This window comes from Oryctolagus cuniculus, chromosome 10 (genome assembly GCF_051225735.1).
Source record: "Oryctolagus cuniculus isolate XC-2025 breed Fujian yellow rabbit chromosome 10, ASM5122573v1, whole genome shotgun sequence".
NCBI lineage: Eukaryota > Metazoa > Chordata > Mammalia > Lagomorpha > Leporidae > Oryctolagus > Oryctolagus cuniculus.
Genome location: NC_142876.1, coordinates 71,222,909 through 71,243,149, shown reverse-complemented (window position 1 = coordinate 71,243,149; position 20,241 = coordinate 71,222,909). Strand labels below are relative to the sequence as shown.

The following is a 20,241-nucleotide window of genomic DNA, read 5'->3' as shown; positions in this document are numbered from 1 at the left end:
GCCGGTTCTCTCGGGGGCTGCACGGGTTCCCTTAGATGTTTCCCATAGACGTTCCCGGTGCATGCCGTTTCTCTCCTCCTTTATAGTCCTTCTCTGCCAATCCCAACTCGGCCGCCCACACGCCGAGTACGCTGCTCTCCAATCAGGAGCAAGTCCTACAGTTAATTGGTTGAACTGGAGGCAGCTGTGCGGAAGCTGTTTACTTCTCTCCCAGCGCCATATTGTGGGAGAGCAGATGCATAGAACAAGTCTTAATTCGAGTAACTCAGTCTAGTCCGGATTGCTCCCCACAAATCCAAAGCCAGGAGCCAGGTGCTTCTTCCTGGTCTCCCATATGGGTGCAGGGGCCCATGCACTTGGACCATCTTCTACTGCTTTCCAGGCCACAGCAGAGAGCTGGATTGGAAGAGGAGCAGCCGGGACTAGAACCAGTGCCCATATGGGATGACGGCACCACAGGCTTGGCACCAGCCCCAAGCACAACCATCATGTTTTCAAAAACACAAACATTACCTACTCACCATTCTGAGTATAATATATGCTATCTCCCCACTGCCTGGTGTATTGAGTTCAAGCTTTCAAGCTGACAAACAGATTGCCCAGGACCCCAGTCACATGTCACCAGTCCTTACCTCAAACTGGATGCCAAATACTCACTGCTGCTCATGCTCTCTCTCTCTCTCTTCCTCTCTCTCTCTTTCACTATTTCTCTCTTTCTCATACACACATACACATCTGCTGATTCACATATTTGAGCGTTGGATCACTCATTTTCCCCTTCTTTCTGAAAATGGTTTGCTTACTACTCTGATTAATTCTTACTCACACGTCAGACCATACTGAGCCGGGACCTCCTCTAGGAAGCCACCCTGGACTACGTCAGGTATCCCTGAATGTGCTTCCACATTATTCCCTCAATACATCCCTCATAGCACTCAATGGGTTTGGAAATTATCATGCCCCACACAGGCCTGGTGTGCAGGAACATACAGAGGGGACTAAGAACAGTAGGAGCCAACATGCTCCCTTTTGGTGTCAGGAATACCATGAGGCACACACAATTACCTCACTGTAGCAGACGTGGCTCCTAATGATTACAGAGGCAATGTGGCCTGCTCAAAGCTACCTTCTTCCTGAGTGACAGAACTGAGATCTAATCGCTGTGTCTGTACCCTTAACCACCGAACTATATGACACGGAATCACATAATGACCAAACACTCACCATGCATCAAATACTTCAGTTATTTCACTCTAATCATCAAAGACTGATATGTGCACAAAGACTCAGTGCCCGTCATGCTCAGCCTTGGCCACAGGCAGCAGCTGCATCCTCTCAATATGAGGCCATTGTGGTGGAGGTTTCACAGCTCACTTATGAGCCAGTGATCCAGCACACATCATAGAACCAAACAAAACCACTTCTAATCCCTCCTTCATCTGCTGGGGTTTAGCTCCTGCCTTAATGTCATGCGATGGAATTCTGATCTCTCAAGGAAATCAGGTTTATCAGAGAAGAATGTGACTGAAGCAATACTTTGATCAACAACACTCCATTTTAAAAATCAAAGTTTAAACCTCAAAATAAGGCTGATATTTACTAAATTCACTGAAGGAAGCACATTTTACACCAAACACCAATCCCCATAGGTAGGTCCAATAGTTCCAAATCACTTAAGGCACCAAAGAACTAGCTTTTCAAGTGAACTCTAGCACACATAATCCATTTTCTCTAAATCCTTAACAAAGCGATATACTGACCTTAGTGATATTTCATAATGGAATCCATTATAAGTGCTTTTCCCTGCTCCCTCTTCCGAAGAACTTCTGTCCATACCTGTGATAATGACACAAGGACAGATCACAAACCTTCATTCCAGGTGTCCAATATCTCTTCCTAATAACAGCACAAATAAACCATTAGCATTTGGTGTTAATGTTTAACATCTGCTAAAAACTATATTAAGGGCTTTAAGTAGATTCTCAGTCCCTCTTCTTAACAATCCAGTGAAGTCAAAATTATTTTTAGTCCCCTATCATGAAGGACAGAGTGGTTAAATAACTTGCCCAAGTCACATAGTGAGAAAGTGCAGAGCTGAGATTCACACCCAGGAAATCTAACACCAAAGTTCGCATTCTTACTTCATTATGCAATCCTACTTACTAAATTGTAGCAGGTCATTTGGAAGTATACAACTAAAAACAAATTGCCAGCTGCATTCATTTTGTTGAAAATCTCAGGATTTCATTTTTTGTTATAGCTAATTATACATATGGATCAAATCCTGGCTTTGCCACTGACTGCATCGCCTGAAGCAACTGGCTTAGCCTTTCTTTGCCTGTTTCCCAAAATGTAAGCAGAAACAAAACAGTAGGGGAACGAACACACCTTACAGAACTGTCTGTGGACTAAAGGGGTTGATTTATAGACAGTGCTTCAAATGTACCTGGCATAGCATAATCACAGTGTGTCTCTCTCTTAACAGTAGCTATTATTACTGCCATGTGTTCCTGGCCTCTCCCCAAAGTTGGCAACCTTTCCCAAGTTGGGCCTACAGAAATAATCTAAAACACATTTTCATTATGCAGTCATCACCTGATACATCTTGGTGATTCTCTATCTTTGCCACTGTGAATTGGGCTGCTATAAAATATAGGAGTGCAGGTTCTCTCTTTACGTGATTTCAGGTCACTGGATATGGAGAGATCATTATGCTAAGTGAAATAAGCCAGACCTATAAGGAGAAAGCATTTCTGGAATATATAGCAAATACAGAAAGTGCGTAGATGTCATATCATTAGGCGTATCATTATACATAATGCGTCACTGAATTATACAATGTACATTATAATATATCCTCTAACTAGAGGCTGGTGCTATAGAGCCAGACTTCTTTCATTCCCCACATCCTCTTCCACTACTGAACCCTGTTCATGTGGCTTCATATATATTTCTTCAACCCCTTTTCTCTTCCCTGTCCCATTACCACTCTCAGGTGTCCATCACTGCTCAACTAGACACCTCTAACGCTCTGCTATTAAATATCTCTGCTTTTGTCAAGTCACTCATCACACAAGCACCACCACCATCTTTTCAAAAATACAAACTACCTGCTCACTATTCTGAATATAACACATGGTATCTCCCCACTGCCTGGTGGATAAATTGCAAGCTTTGCAACTGACAAACAAATCACCAGGGCCCCCAGTCGCATCTCACTGGTCCTTGCCTCATCCTGGACTCCTGGGTGCCAAATATCCATGGTTCTTCTCACAGATATCTGACGATTCACATCTTTCATCCTTGGGTCACTCCCTTTTTTATTTGTTCCTCATAATGGCTTGTTTACCTTTCTGGTTCATTCTTTTGTAAGATTTATTTATTTGAGAGTCACAGTCACACTGAGAGAGGCAGAGATATAGAGAGAGGTCTTCCATCTGCTGGTTCACTCCCCAAAAGGCTGCAACAGTGGGAGCTGGGCCAATCGAAAGCCATCAACCAGGAGCTTCTTCCAGGCCTCCCACGTGGGTACAAGGGCCGAAGCACTAGAGCCATCATCCACTGCTTTCCCAGGCCATCAGCAGGGAATTGGATTGGAAGTGGAGCAGCTGGGACACAAGCTGGCACCTGTATGGGATGCTGCCATTGCAGGCACAGGCTTAACGTTACAATGCCATGGTGCCAGCCCATCTGGTTCATTCTTACACATGCAAGGTTAGGACCCTTTAGTAGGCCACCCTGGACTGTGTTGGGTATTCCTCAATGTGCTTCTACATTATTCCCTCAATGTCTCTCTCATAATACTGTGTTATATGGAAATTATCACCCCTCCCTACAGGCCTGGTGTGCAGAAACACAGTAAAGAGGACTAAGAACAGCAGGAGGCAGCATTCTCCCTTTTGTTGTTGGTAATACCACGAGGCACATACAGTTTCCACTCTGTAGTAAACACTGTCCCTGATGCTTAGAAAGGCAATGTGTCCTGCTCCAAGCTACCTTCTTCCTGAGGGCAGAATTAGCATCTGCTCCCTATGTCTGTATCCTAATACACCAAACTGTATGACATGCACACAATGGCTAAGCATTCACAATGTGTCAAATACATCTATTATCCTAATAATCAGAGACTGATACAGATGGAAGGCTCCTGACCGGCACTCAGCGTGGCCACTGGCAGCAGCTGTACTCTCTCCACGCTGAGTCCACTCCTTGTGGAGGTTTTCCAGCTCACTCAGGAGCTCTTGGTCCATCACCCTGCACAGAATCAAACAGAACCACATTTAACCCCTCCTTCATCTACTGCGCTTTATCTCCTGCCACCATGCCCCATGCAACGGATTTCTGATCCTTCAAGGAAATCGGGTTATCAGAGAAGCCTGTGACTGGAATATGTTGATCACCAAGATTCCATTTTAAAAATAAAAGGTTAAAACTCAAAATAAGGCTGATATTTATTACATTCTCTTCAGCAGGCACATCCTGTGCCCCACACCAGTCTCCACACTTAGGTCCAATAGTTACAAATCATTTAAGGCATCATAGCACTAGATTTCAAATTAACTCTACAGTACCTTTACCCATTTTCTCCTAAATGCTTAGCAAAGAAATTCACTGACCTTTTTGATATTTATTAATGTAATTCATCATATTTGCTTTTTCCTGCTTCCTCTTCTGAAAAACTTCTCTGTGTACCTGTGATATGGACACAGGGACAGTTACAACCTATGCAAACCATTCAAACATTATTTCAAGAGTTTAAAATCTCTTCCTAATAGCACCATCAATCAACCACTACTATTTAATGCTAGTGTTTAACATCTGCTAAAAGCTATGTGGAGGACTACATGCATATTGTCATTCCATCTTCTAAACAATCCAGTGAAGGCAAAATTATTTTTATCCCCTATCATGAAACACAGAGTGACTGAGTAACTTCCCCAAGTATAGGGTGAGAAAGTGCAGAGCTGAGATTCACATCCAGGAATTCTCACACCAAAGCCTGCATCCTTCCTTCATTACAGAATCCTACTTACCAAATCATGGCACATCATGATGAGGCATACAACTAAACATATATTGTCAGTTTCAATGACTTTGGTGCAAATAAGCTTTCATTTTTTATGGGTGCTTAGTAATATTAAATCCTGCATGCACACACACACACACACACACACAGATTTTCTTTATCCAGTCATCAGTAGATGGATCTTGGTTGTTTTCCTATCTTTGCTATTGTAAACTGGGCTGCTATAAAACACAGGAGTACAGGGATCTCTTTGACATGCCGATTCTACTTCACTGAATATGGGGTGATCATTATGCTAAGCATGAGCAAATTTTTTGTGGAAGTTAATATATAGCATCTATAAAAACTGTGCAGATGTCATATTATTTGTTATTTCATTATAAATAATGCTTCACTGTAGTCTACCATGTATGTTAAATATATTGCTCTTTCCCCATATTATATCATTGTCACGAATCCCTCCTTTTCTGAGATATCACTGTTTAAGAAAAAATATGTGTATGTACATATGTACATAGGAAGTGGCAAAATATTTAAAATTGTTAAATTTTAAAACTAAAAAACATTCAAAAGTGAAAAAAGTACCTGGAAGAATTGTGTTCAAATTTCAAAAATAAATAAATAAACATACATTTTCGCATCAGCTGCATGTGTCCAGAGGAAATAACTAACTCCCTGTTACTAGTCAAGGGAAGTAACAAAATGAAAGAGAAGAAATCATCTTCACAGAAAACAAAGACATTTACAATGAAAGGAGACACTAAATACTCCAAAGTATAATTTCTTAACAGTGCCTCCACTGAAACTCTGGACACGATGATTCTTTGTTGGAGGCAGGGCCTGCCTGTGCACAGCTGGGTGTGCAGCAGGATCCTGGCCCTCTCCCCAATACACTCCAGTAGCATGCTCGGCTGAGCTAAACCAAGCGAAACATCTTGAGAGAGTGACTAACTGGCCACTGCTTTACGTCAATCTAGGAAATTCAGACAATGAGTCTCTGAGAAGGGGCCCCTGAATTTTTCTCTCCCACACCCAGGGTGCTGGAACAGCATACAAATGCCAACCCTCAGTGCCCAATGTACAATGTGCATCTCTCCAGGTACAGGTATTCCAGCATGACAGTGTTCCTACCTGGTGCCCAGGCTCACCAGATGGCTCTTGGTCTCCTAATGCCCCTCTAGCACAACATGGGCCTTGTTTCAGGACCCCTTGAGAAGCTGCATCCTGAAAATACAGGATGCAGGCAATATCAGAAGGGGAAAGCCCTCTCTGCATCTGCTCAGCTCATACTGACCTCTTGGTCTGCAACAAAAGAAGCACCAGAATTGATTCCAAAACCAAGAATTGGGGTGCTTGGCTTGCATCTCACCAGCCTCTCACCTTGTACCTGGCCTTGAGTCAACTTTTTGATCAGAGCTTCCACTTCCTGCCAACACACTGTGTTCAGTTTGTCACTGCTATGCAGATTGCTTGGGGTGTCTAGGAGTAGCGTGGATATAGTATGATCTGTGTTCCAGGACAGGGCAGGGTCAGACGTGTCCCAAAGCATCCTCTGGGGTGGAATACTTTTCCACTAAAATCGGCTGCTCTGTCTCAGGAGAAATTATTGGCCAGGACCCTGTGCACAGGGGTAGCTGAGTTACTCCATGCTTTTGTTTTTTATTCCATGTGGTCAAACAACAGTACCTGATTTTTTTAAAAAAGACTTATTTGTTTTGAAAGTCAGAGTTACAGCAACAGGGAGATAGTGAGAGTTTCCATCCACTGGTTTCTTCCCTAGAAGGCTGCAATATTCAGTGTTGGTCAGGCTGAAGCCAGGAGCTTCATCTGGGTCTCCCATATGGGTGGCAGGGGCCCATACATATGGTCAATCTTCCACTGCTTTTCCCAGGCCATTAGCAGGGAGCTGGATTGGAAGTGGGGCACCCAGGACATGAACCAGCACCTATACGGGATGCTAGCATTACAGGCATCAGTGCTATCTGACATGCCACAACCTCGGCCCCCAGTACCTTATTCTTTGATGAGCTGATCGTTATATTTCTACTCTGGAGACCAGTGTGTGAACTGCAATATGGGACAGAAAAGGAAAAATTCCATTCCAGTTGTAAGCATTTCTACCCTGCCACATATGTCAATGAGAATGTGTCTGAAATCAGAATAATGTTAATCAATCACACACACACATAGTTAAAATCAGATACAACATTATATAAAAAGCACTTTTTCTGTCATTTTATGAAAAAAAGGTTGAGGCTGTTTTTTATGCATCATCATTTTCTCTGTCATGACCAGAGCCACTCCTAGGGTTGTTGAGCAGCTTTCCAGAGTAGACTACCTTCACCGCAGCACCTTTTGCAAACCTGTATGAGACTCCAGCAGTATTACCAAGTCCCAAATAACCACTTGTGTAACATTACAATTGGTTTCATTGACCCTACTCTTAATATGCATGATCTCAACAACCAAATCACTTTCCCTCACTCGATGATACATTCAACACTTTTTATTGTGACATACATATACACTAAATTAAATATCTGTAATTACAATAAAATGAAGACATATGAACCCAATTAGCCAGGAGACAGAACATTTCCTGCACCAGTGTTGCATTCCTCCCTCACTCCTACACACTCCTTCAGTAGAAAAAGACCCCTGGGAGAAGCCAATGCTGATCTTGTCACCCAACTCAGGACCATTTGAGCAGGGAGTTCCAGAGTCATGGGTGCCTGGGGGTGAGGCATGAAGGATGGACCACAAACTCCAGATGGCTCCTCCATTCATTTGCATGGTAAAGTGTGCAGCCAGAGGAGGATCTCAGGAGAGCACTCTAAAACATGGGGCCTGACTCAGTCCCAGGGTATTACTGATGAAATGAAAACATGCAGATCATGAAATTGGGAGATCTGAATTTGATTTGGATCTGCACTTCTTAAGCTTACAGAATGTCAATCTCACCTACAAAATGGAGATGACGGGGGCCGGTGCCATGGCACACGACGTTATACCTCTGCCTACAGCTCTGGCATCCTATGTGGGCGCCGGGTTCTAGTCCTGGTTGCTTCTCTTCCAGTCCAGCTCTCTGCTGTGGCCTGGGAAGGCAGTAGAGGATGGCCCAAGTGCTTGGGCCCCTGCACCTGTGTGGGAGACCAGAAAGAGGCACCTGACTCCTGGCTTTGGATCAGTGTAGCTCTGGCCATTGTGGCCATTTGAGGGTGAACCATCAGATGGAAGACCTTTCTCTGTCTCTCTCTCACTGTCTGTAACTCTACCTGTCAAGTAAATAAATAAATAAATCTTTTTAAAAAATGGATATGACATTTGGCTCCTGAAGTCATAACGCATCTGCACTTGTTTACCCAACAAAGCACAGAGCATGCCCTGTATGAAAGGCACAAAGTAGACACATCCCACACACAGAGACACACATGCACAAAACAGACACAAACACACAAGCATACACACACAACACCGTCTTCATGGTGCCTCCATTCTAGCATGGGAAGGAAAATAATGCAAATTAAAAGTACAATATGTATGTGCTATAGTTTGAGCAAGATGTGGTTCACAAACTCATGCAGACTTGTAATACCCAAAGGCATAGGATAATGGTACTAAGAGGATAGAATTTAATCCAATCATTGTGTTGATTCAGTGAGCCTCGTGGGAACTGGGCCCAGCTCAGCTCTCAGTGGGATGTGATCATTCTGCTGTCCAAGCCGCATGCTCCACCACTGCCATTCATCCAAAACCCTAGAAACCAAACCAATGAGGCCACCCAGTCTTGAACCTCCAGACTCTGAGCTAAATAAACCTTTTCTTCTCATACATTCAGTTTTCTCAGGAAGTTCATTATAGTAATGAAACCTTATTAATTACTATGTTAGGCAGTGTCAGATGCTAAGGAAAATAAAGCTTGGAAAGAGAGTGTGAGTCTGTAGACCGCATGGCTGGGGAAGGCTCAGTGAGGAAGTGATCTCTGAGTGAAGGAGCAGTCATGTTGATTCAGCGGGGGACAAGTGGCACAGCGATAAGAATAGCCAAGACTCTGAGTTAGACGTGTGCTCAGTGTATTAGAGAATGGTCATGGACATGACATGCAGAAAAGCTATAATGGGGGCAACACCTATAAGCACACTAGGATATAAGCCTTTACTGAGAGAAAGGAGTATTCATGCTTGTTGACTGGGTTGAGTGGATTCCCAAGATACAAGTTCTGTTTCCACAGATTCATCCTGGCTGCCGCCGACAGAATAGCTGCACAGAGGGACAAGAGAGCACTCTGCGGCCAGCCTAGTCATGGCTGATATACTGCAGCTGGGACTCACAACAGCAAGGCAAGGACTGCTTAAAATATACAAATCAATCAGTGATCTAAACGATATCAACATATGAAGGATAAAAACACGCAATTATCCCAACAGACACAGAAAAGTTATTTGATAAAATTTAAGAATTAATGACAAAAGCCCTGAAAATATTAGGTATAAAAGGAATGTCTCTCATCATAATCGAGGCCATGTATAAAAATATCAAGAAACATACTGAAAGGGGAAAAACTTATACTAGGACTGCTATCATTACATTTAATACCACAGCAAAATATAAATTGGTTATATAAGAGCATACGGAGCAAGACTTGGCCAGCTACAGATAGAAAGGAGGTAAGTTCCCCATGAGCAAAAAGAACAATCTGGGAGCTCGTGTTGTGGCATAAAGGGTAAGGATGCCACCTGTAATGCCAGCATCACATATAGATGCTGGTTCATGTCCCAGATGCACCCCTTCCCATCCAGCTTCCTCCTAATGGCAGGGAAAAGCAGTAGAAGATGGCCCAAGTGTTTGGATCCAGGCCATCTGGAAGACCAGGAAGAAGCTCTTGGCTTTGGCCAGGCCTACATCTGGCCACTGGGGCCACGTGAGGAAGGAAACGGCAGATAGAAGACACCTCCCCCTTTTTTTCCTTCTCTCTCTCTCCCTCCCTCCCTCCCATTCAAATAAATAAATCATAAAAAAAATGAACAAGTGCTGGTCTAACTCCTGAACTGACAACTACAGAATGACCTCTTCCATCCCGACCATGACTCTTTACCGTGCACAGTACTACCCCTTCCACAGTACACAGAACATGAGTACTTTTGTTTTTTTTGTTTGTTTGTTTTGTTTTGTTTTTCCTGACAGGCAAAGTGGACAGTGAGAGAGACAGACAGAGAGAAAGGTCTTCCTTTGCCGTTGGTTCACCCTCCAATGGCCGCCGCGGCCCGCGCACTGCGGCCAGCGCACCGCGCTGATCTGATGGCAGGAGCCAGGTGCTTCTCCTGGTCGCCCATGAGGTGTAGGACCCAAGGACTTGGGCCATCCTCCACTGCACTCCTGGGCCACAGCAGAGAGCTGGCCTGGAAGAGGGGCAACCGGGACAGAATCCGGCGCCCCAACAGGGACTAGAACCCGGGGTGCCGGCGCCGCTAGGCGGAGGATTAGCCTAGTGAGCCGCGCCGCCGGCCAAGAACATGAGTACTGATGACAGAGAGGACGTCCTCCGTCTTCCCCTGACCTACAGGGAGTGCTGTAATCTGGAGTGGTACTTTCCTTACCTCCATGGGATTCAACGCGTTTCAACCGCCGGCGGCCGAACGCGAGCATGCCGAGCTATCTGACGGCGTGGCGTGGCGTGGCGTGGCGTGGCGTGGCGTGGCGTGGCGTGGCGTGGCGTGGCGTGGCGGCGCCTCCGTAAGTGATGCAGGTGGGCGCCACCACAGCGCTGGATGGGGCAGCGCGGCGGTTAAGGCACAGAAGGAAGCCAAGCGCTCCTGGGCCTCTGGCTGCCTGGACAGAGCTGTGCCCTTCGCCCTACACACTGGAGCAGCGCGCTTCTCACCGCTGCGCCCTACACACTGGAGCAGCACCCTTCTCACCGCTGCTGGAGCGGGTCTCTGTTGGGCGGGCGCCTTTGAGCACTTGCGCTCCCTGAGGACGCCCTGCGTTTGAGCACAGCCTGGAGGACACTGAGGAAACAGCGTCACCTCAAAGCCCAGTGCAACAGAGCGTGTTCTAGAGCAGCAGGTATGGGCCTGATGGGCAGGGGATAGGGGCAAAGCCCTGGTTGGCAGAGGCGTCAGGAGCTGGGTGGGGATGACCCTAGAGGTCAGTAGCTGGATTCTTCGGTTCCTTCTTGGAAGATCGTGGTGAAATTGGATCCTAGAACTCAGGGCCCTCAAGTCTGAAGACCCCCCCAAGGGGCTAGGAACCGGGTGGGGTCCGCAGCCCTGGCCACTGCTTCTCTTCAGCTGAGCGGTGTGGGAAGTTAATTTCCAGGCTCCCCGTAGTTGGGCCTTCAGATCTGCAGAGATGGAAAGTTCCCATTGTTGGTGCTTCTGCTCTGGACTTCGGTTTGCTGTACATAGTCTTTTCCTGAAGCCCAGCTCTTGCTCCTTGTGACTTAATGATGAAGTGCAGAACTCCAGTGTCACCGCTCTCCCTGGCCTGCCATCATGCCCACGGGCTAAAGGGTCTCCTCCTGGGTTGCACGGACGTTGTAGGCAGGGCCCCAAAGAGTGGTGTGGTGTGGAGTCCAGGCATCCCGGGGAAGCAGACTGTGGCTGGTAGTCAAGATTCTGTGTGGGTTGTTGAGGTTATGCAAGGGGGAGAGTGCACCAGGCCTCATCCTGCACATGCTGCCAGGCTCCCAGTGTTGGACACAGCCTGGCAGTCAGTGGCTAAGTCCTGACCCTGGGGCCAGCAGCTAGCTCCTGTGCATATTCGCATGGTGTTCTTAGGCCTGTAGCCTGCAAGAGAATGCTGTGGCCTGGAGTGTGAGGGCGTTTGGGGAGGGCAGGTGGCCCAGCTGACCTGAGTGATTGACAAATGTTTGAGCTATGAGCTGAGCCTCTTCTGTCTGTGGTGGGGTGTTTGCCTGGATCTCCTGAGCTCCAGGCTACTGGCCACCCACATAGGCTCCTGGTGCCTCCTTGCTCCTCAGTTTGCTTGCCTGTCCTGAAGGGCCTGTGGTGGCAGAGTTGTGAGGTTCAGGTAAAACCTAGTTTTCTGGGCATCTGAATCAATTTCTTCCTTTTTCTGACTTTATTATGAAACTAGAATGTCTTCCTCTTAGGAGGTGAGTTAAGAATCAGGACGGCCTTCTCCTAATCCTTGGCCTCAGAGCCCGTTGCTACCCACTTCGTATACCATAGTTTTTGTACCTTTCAAGAGGCCCACACTTGAGAAATCTGAGAGAGCTCCACTGGCAGCCAAAACCAGAATGCTCTGTGCCATAACCCCAGGCCCTCATCCCCCTGGACAGTCGGCTTCAGGAACAAGTGTGAATCTGATGTGTGTTCTCTGCGGTCAGACACCAGGAAAGATTTCAGATTGGGACCAGGGAAGATTGCTAAGAGGATTTCACATCTAATTTTCTTCTGTCATGCTACTCATGTCTGGAAAAGTGTTGCTTCTACTGTCTTGAATGAAATATTATATATGAGCTCCCTGTGGATATCTACTTGCTATAATGGAAATCGTGGGTCCTTTTGGATTCCCCTGTGTTGTAACTCTTGCCAGTGTTGTTAAAGAGTTATCCAGATTGTTGAAAGAATACCAATTCTCATTTTGGAAGAAAAACTCTTGTTTTTCTTCTGTTTTTTTATTAACATAAAGAGAACAGAATTATGTATTTAAGATATACAGTTCTAAGAACATGATGCTTCCCTCCCTCTCTCCTCCTTCCTTTCTTCCTTATGCGGTTACTTTTGAGATAGCATACTTTCCTTTTTTTATATGACAGATAGAGTTAGACAGAGAGAAAGATCTTCCTTCATTGGTTCACCCCCCAGATGGCTGCTACGGCTGGAACTACACTGATCCAAAGCCAGGAGCCAGGTGCTTCCTCCTGCTCTCAAAAGCAGGTGCAGGTGCCCAAGCACTTGGGCCATCCTCCACTGCCATCCCAGGCCACAGCAGAGAGCTGGACTGGAAGAGGAACAACCAGGACTACACCCCCGCGCCCATATGTGATGCCGGCGCCACAGGCAGAGGATTAACCAAATGAACCATGGCACCGGTCACCATTTACTTTTTTTTTTTTTTGACAGGCTGAGTTAGACAGTGAGAGAGAGAGAGAGACAAAGAGAAAGGTCTTCCTTCCGTTGGTTTACCCCCCAAATGGCCACTACAGCCGGCATGTTGCACTGATCTGAAGCCAGGAGCCAGGTGCCTCCTCCTGGTCTCCCATGCCGGTGCAGGGCCCAAGCAATTGGGCCATCCTCCACTGCCTTCCCGGCCCACAGCAGAGAGCTGGACTGGAAGAGGAGCAACTGGGACAGAACCGGAGCTCCAACCAGGACTAGAACCTGGAGTGCTGGTGCTGCAGGCAGAGGATTAGCCAAGTGAGCTGCGGCGCCAGCCACCGTTCACTCTTGAAAGGGTAGACAAGTTACATGGCAAAGTTTTGTCAAACATGTTTTTACTAAATGTGCAGATTTTAAACGCAGAAATGATTCTGGAAAGAAGTCCTCTTTTTCATTCCTTTCTTTCCAGAAAATCCTGGCAGGCAGCAATCTCCATACATAGCTCTGACTTCAGAAAAGCCAGGGAAGGTGAAGTCTAACTAAGAAAATCAATGAATACTGACTTCCCATGGGGCCAGAAAAGGAAGTAAGGACTTGGGATAGTAGGAAGGACTGGAAATGAATTGTAAAGCAGGTAATGCGACAGTGGTCCAGACACTTCACTTGGGATAGAAGCTCCTGAGGGATCAGATATGTGGTAGAGGATAGGTTTAACTTGGCATCCATTGTCATTTGGGGAGAGCACTGTGTAGGGGCTGAATAATTACTATTCTTTGCCAAATAGTTGCTATTTCACTATTGAACTACCATGTCTGCTTTTAGTTGGCTAGGGTTATATGTGTAGTTCTGGGACAGGAACTAGGTAGAGCTCAAACGGCCAGGGCAGAACCATCCAGTGCCCTCTTTCCCCATTTAGCATATCTTGAATGCCCCATAGCTTATCTAAATGGGGCACAGAAGTGAAGTGAGAGATCCAGCTCTGAATTGAAAATCAAGTTGACTGGGCAGAGTAAACATATCCATGGGTGTCATGGCTTTAACTGCTCAGGCTAGAAATCAAAGAGGACTCGAGTCAGGGAGGCTACAGCATCATCAAGAACTGACCATGGGTTTGTTGGCAGCATGGCCTAACCAGGTAAATTCCAGCAAGGCCTCTCACCCTCAGCCTTCAGGAGCAGGTACCACCTGAGCCTCAGAGTTAAGCCAGCAACAACTACACCTCAGCATACAGCAGCAAACCACAAAGCACATATGTACAGGAAGTCTCCCATGTCATAGTGCCAGGACAACAGGGATCCAATCTTGTGTATCCAGATGTCATCTTGGAAGGAAGTAGGGAAAGCACAGTACATCTGAGAACTCCTGGAAGATGCTCAGCCATATACAATTGCCTGTTATATCAGTGCAGGTCTGCAATTGTTTTATTCTGGAAATAATTCAATGTTTGGCATACTTGGTAGAAGAAAATCACTGAAAACAAGCTTGCTTTCTTTTGGCTTATCCCATTTAGTGATCCAGACTGCATAGATCGATTAGGAACTGAGGTTGTGGGGCTGGCACGGTGGCGCACTAGGTTAATCCTCCGCCTGCCGTGCCAACATCCCATATGTGCACCAGGTTTTAGCCCCAATTGCTCCTCTTCCAGTCCAGCTCTCTGCTGTGGCCCGGGAAGGCAGTGGAGGATGGCCCAAGTGCTTGGGCCCCTGCACCCACATGGGAGACCAGGAAGAAGCACCTGGCTCCTGGCTTCAGATCAGCATAGCTCCAGCTGTGGTGGCCATTTGGGGGGTGAACCAATGGAAGAAAGACCTTTCTCTCTGTCTCTGTCTCACTGTCTGTAACTCTACCTGTCAAATAAATAAATAAATAAAAATCTTTTTTAAAAAATGCCCGGCACCGTGGCTCACTAGGCTAATCCTCCACCTGCGGTGCTGGCACCCCGGGTTCTAGTCCCTGGTTGGGGTGCCGGGGTCTGTCCTGGTTGCTCCTCTTCCAGTCCAGCTCTCTGCTGTGGGCTGGGAAGTCAGTGGAGGATGGTCCAAGTGCTTGGGCCCTGCACCCACATGGGAGACCAGGAAGAAGCACCTGGCTCCTGGCTTCGTATCGGCACAGTGTGCCAGCCGTAGGGGCCATTTGGAGGGTGAAACAATGGAAGGGAGACCTTTCTCTCTGTCTCTCTCACTGTCTAACTCTGCCTGTCAAAAAAAAAAAAAGAAGAAGAAGAAAGAAACAGAGATTGTAAAACATCCATGACAGTCTTCAGAGCAGATGAGTTTCCATGATGACTCCTGAGTTCATCTGTACACTCCTTGATTTTTTTTCAGCGTCTCCCACCTGCTGCTGATATGGAACCCAACCAAGGAGATAGGATTAGATTAATTAGATTCATAAGCTGGAGACCAGGCACTCCTTGCCCCTAACTGATACAACCTCTGTCCACCAACCTGTCAATCAGACTTCATAACCACTACACTTTTTGAAGTGAATAAGAAGTGTGAGCAACCTGGGTTTGCCCCTGCTCTTCCATGTGACTCTTGGGCACCACAGTTTTTCCTGTCATTCCTGCCCATGAGACTCCAGCCTGCAGATTCCTACACGTAGCCCCTGGTCTGCCCTCTGAGATTCTGGAATTTCCCATTTACCCTTCTTAGGCCCCTCTCCCTTAATAAATTCCTTGCATTCTGTGTATTTTTCTCACTCTGCAAATAAATTCTGTGCTTTACCATGTTGCCTGTCTCATTTGTTCCTGAGCTTAGAATGTTTCTCTAAGCTTGAGACAAGAACCTGAAATATTAATTTTGGCTTAAAGTTATCCAATAACATTTGGTGACCCTAAAGGGACTAGATATTTGTTTAATCTGTTTAAAAACAAGCAACATGGGAGGAGACTTTCAAATGGCTTCACATGGTTTCCAAGTTCTGAAAATCTTTGTGCCTCCCAGCCTCTCTTCTCTCGGCTTTTGTGGTTTTAGACATGCAGTTTCGTCTCTCTCAGAAATGTGCCTGAACAAATGCACAGGGTTTCGCTTCAGATGACTTTGGTTATGAACGACAGAGCTCAGGCAGTTTTTGGCTTTCTCTCAGTGCTCGTGGTTTTGGGAAGAGACTGTAAAAATGCAAGGACTGATGTGTGTGTGTGTGTGTGTGCACTTCTTGTTTTGGTAGTTTCAGGAGAATGGTATGTTAGCATTAATGGAATCTCAGCAGAAAGGTGAGAGAAACATGCTATCAGAGGGCCAGTTTGAGAAAGTTTATCGATGTCTGGAAGTTTCCAAGCTATTAAGGCTAATTTACATATTTTTTATGAGGAAAACTTAAAAAATTTTTAAGTTTCATGGATGTGTTTAAACACTACCAAAATTTTGGTCTACCTCAGGTTCTTTGATTTTCAAACCAGGCATGGTTTCCAATTGGTAATTTCAGGTTGGGAGCAGGTCCTGTTACCTAGCAACTTTACCATCAGGAAAGCGGAACTTTAAGCATGTGAAGGCTCTGCTTCCTGCCATGGAGGGATGGGGCTTCCTTCCCAAGATGGCAGCCTCCATCAGAAACACATGGTTTCCAAGATTGCAACCCCCATGAAGGACACGAGATTGCCAAGATGGCAGCCCCCATAGGGACTTCAGCTCTTACCAGAATATGAGCAACAGACTGCACCCTAACTTGGCAGCCCCCATGGCTGGCCACATGCTACATGCCTGATTAGCAGAGTGACATTTTATTATGTTTTTTTTTAATTGTAGCTTGTTATCTTGGCTTCAGTGCTTGTTTATTATTTTAATTTTTTTAAAATATTTATTTATTTGAAAGAGAGCTACGGAGAGGCAGAGGCAGAGAGAGAAAGAGATATCTTCCATCCACCAGTTCACTCCCCAGATGGCTACAATGGCCAGAGCTGAGCCAATGTGAAGCCAGGAACCAGGATCTTCTTCTGGGTCTCCCAAGTGGGTGCAGGGGCCCAAACACTTGGGCCATTTTCTACTGCTTTCCCAGGCCACATTAGAGAGCTGGATCATAAGTGGTGCAGCTGGGACTTGAACAAGTGCCCGTATGGGAAACTGGCACTAATTTACCTGCTATGCCACAGCACTGGCCCTTATTATTTTAATTTCTAATTTTGGCTATATGCTAGTTCAGCTTTAATGCTGGCTTACTATTTTAATTTTTTTTTTTAATTTTGGCTCTACACTGGTTCTCTTGGCCTCCTGGGATTCTATTCCTAGGCACAGTGAGCCTTCCAAGATTTCATATGGGACAAGTTAGCCTTCCTTTTGGCCTCCCGAGATTGGGAGCCCCTTCAGTGGACTGGGTAAAATAATGGAATCCAGTTTCTGTACAAATGGAGACTCTAGGTGTCACAATTTTAGTTAATGCAATGTATCCAACACACATAATTAAGGATAATTAAAGCTCCTGGAAAATTGTATTTTTTTTAATCTTCTCAGGTCTTATAAAGAGATTGTAAAGTATTGTTCTGCATACTTTCCTGTGGACTTCTAAGAGTATAATTTGAAAACTCGCCATGGGATTTCAAATCCCCTTAAGCTGAATGGAAAAAAGGTGTTTAGTGACAACACAAATAGGATTAAGTTTTAGTGACCATATAAATAGGACTAAGCTTTTAGTAATTATGATAGGATTAAAGAGGAGTGAATGCTCCAACATGGGAAGCAGTCCATTCAGTAGGCTTACAGAATGGGAATCACTTTAAGTAGCATTCAGTGACTTCATAGTCGGCCTATAAGGCATTATGGTCTAGCTGAAAAGTCCACGAAAGCATTTTAGGCATGGAAAGCCAGGACAGTAGTACAAAAAGTGCCCTTACATGAAGGATCTCTGTGGGTGAGATCCCAGTGGAAAGAAGTGGTCATCAAAGAAGGATGTACAGGGGCCTGCCACCTGCAATGCCAATTGCAGATGCTGCTTGCAGTGCCAGCATCCCATATGGGCACCGGTTCAAGTCCCGGCTGCTTCATTTCCAATCCAACTCTCTGTTAGGCCTGGGAAAGCAGTGGAAGATGGCCCAAGTCCTTGGGCCCCTGCCCTTGTGTGGGAGAACCAGAAGAAGATCCTGGCTCCTGGCTCTGGGTCGGCTCTGCTCCAGACGTTGCAGCCATCTGGGGAGTAAACCAGTGAATAGAGGACCTCTCTCTATCTTTCTCTCTGTCTCTTTCTTTCTCTCTCTGCCTCTGTAACTCTGCCTTTCAAATAAATAATAAAATTCTTTAAAAAAGAAAGATGTACTCTTCTCTGAAGGGAGGATAGAATTTCCACTTTGCTCATGGCCTTATCTAAGTACTGATGGAGTTTGCAGATTCAAAAGGCTTCTACAGCTCAGGCAGCTCATGTCAAGAGCCTCAGGTGAACACTGACGTCATACATAAAAACACTCTTAGGTATAAGAGTGTTAATTGTTAAATTAAAGACAGGAGTCACTGTGTACTAACTTTAATTCAGAGTTTCAAATCAGATAGAATATATTAACAATTTAGGCCAGGTATGGAAGGCTCTGATGAAGTGTGGTAATAAAGTTCTCCCAATGCCAGATCCTGAGACTAATGAGCAGCCTGTTTCCCCAGGAGATTTGGTCTTATTAAAAACTCGGAAGGAAGGATCCCCTTCAGACCAGCTGCAGCCTAAATGGAAGGGATCTTATCAGGTGCTACTGAGCGTGCCTACCTCAGTGAAATCACAGGGCATCCCAAGCTGGGTGCATTTGTCAAGGATTCTGCATCCTGAGCCTTTGCAAGTGAACTCAAAAGGTATATCTGCTTGATCCTGCGACTTCTTTAAAAAGCAAAAAGATAACTAAAGCTTTTGCTTTAGTCACATCAAGAATGTTGCACTTTAAGGCAGACATATTGTACCTACCTCCTCTTTTGACTCTTTCTGGAAACCTGATATTGTCAGAAAAACTCCTTAGTGAGTTCTTGCTATAATGATTGAAAAAATCATTAAAAACCTGGTCATAGCTTTCAGTCATTTGGCCTATACTTCAGGCCAGCTTTTGTTACCAGTCACGGAGGAGGGGGAACAGTAGCAGGGGAGGGGATTTCGTGGATTCTTTTCCTCAGCTTAGTATAGAAATAAGAAATAATTTACAAAGAGGTAGAAACATTTATTTGACAGAAAAGAAACTTTCATTTGACTAGCAAGCAACAGAAAAGCTTCTGGTCTGAGAGGAGAGGAAGTGTCTCGAATTTTTAAGATATTACTATCTGTTCATTGGGTTTTCCTGCTGGGGGTGTCCATTGGATAGGGGGTTTCACATACATATGTTGATCAATCGGCTTAGGGCTCATGGAGATAGTGGGAGTCTCCTGGAGACTGTGTATCTCCTTAGGGACTCATCCCCCTGTTTTGCTAGCTCTGGGTGAAAAATTGCAACCACCGTGAAGGTGTGATTTAAAGCCACAAGGTCACACATGCAGCACAAGAAGCTGTTGGTGGGGGATATACCAGCCAGTCGAGAGACAAGCTTTCCAGCCACAGCATTCAACCTATGTCTGAGTGGCACAGACCCCCAGCTCCAGTGGGCAGCCTCCGCTTTAAAGCAACTGCTTCAATCAGTGGACACACTGTCCGAAGTAGTTTCTTCATTAGGCCTTGGACTATATATTAATAGAACAAGGAGAGGGAGCCAAGATGGCGGAATAGTGAGGGTGCGCACCGATAGTCCGGGAAAATTTAGTTTAATAAAAGGGGAGTTACGGTAGCCACAGAAAAAAGAACCAGGAAAAAATTGCACGGGAATCGTGAATCGGAGGACCTACTGGGAGAACAAGGTCGCCCACCGCGCGGAAGCCAAGTTGCGGGACGGAGCCGCAGAAGCCCCAGTGCTCCAAGGGGAGTGCATGCCACACAGACAACAGCGGGGAGACTTGGGACGCTCCACACATCGGCGCTGGAAGGGGAGGTGAGCTCAATAACCCGAGACATTGGTGGGGAAACGGGGGTCAGAATCTAGAGGGGGGCCGGAAAGTGCAGCAAACTCACTACCGGAAAGAAGGAAAAAAAAAAAGCTTCGGGGTTTCTCTTCCCCCTAACCTTGCAAAGGTTGCAAGGCTGCAAGACTAGAATTCCCAAGAGACAAAGAGCAGGCCTGCGCTCTGGATTTACATATCAATGGGGGAGAGCTAAGGAACTGAG

The 20,241-nt window shown here is 45.8% G+C and overlaps 2 long non-coding RNA genes across 4 annotated transcripts in view; one reads left to right on the top strand and one right to left on the bottom strand.

Annotated features, from left to right (window-relative positions):
- Positions 1-10,732, bottom strand: part of LOC103349284 (uncharacterized) — a 75,567-nt gene extending 64,835 nt beyond the window's left edge. The window contains exons 1-4 of one of the 2 annotated variants that reach the window (XR_011379460.2): positions 10,624-10,732; positions 4,617-4,692; positions 4,153-4,254; positions 1,761-1,836 (exon numbers count right to left, since the gene is read on the bottom strand). This is a non-coding gene — a long non-coding RNA (uncharacterized LOC103349284). The remainder of the gene's footprint in view (positions 1-1,760; positions 1,837-4,152; positions 4,255-4,616; positions 4,693-10,623) is intronic. The other variant, XR_016214184.1, reaches the window with a different exon arrangement.
- A 221-nt stretch (positions 10,733-10,953) lies between these two features.
- LOC138844064 (uncharacterized) overlaps positions 10,954-20,241 on the top strand; it is an 87,443-nt gene continuing 78,155 nt past the window's right edge. For both annotated transcript variants that reach the window (XR_016214182.1, XR_016214183.1), the window contains exon 1: positions 10,954-11,092. This is a non-coding gene — a long non-coding RNA (uncharacterized LOC138844064). The remainder of the gene's footprint in view (positions 11,093-20,241) is intronic.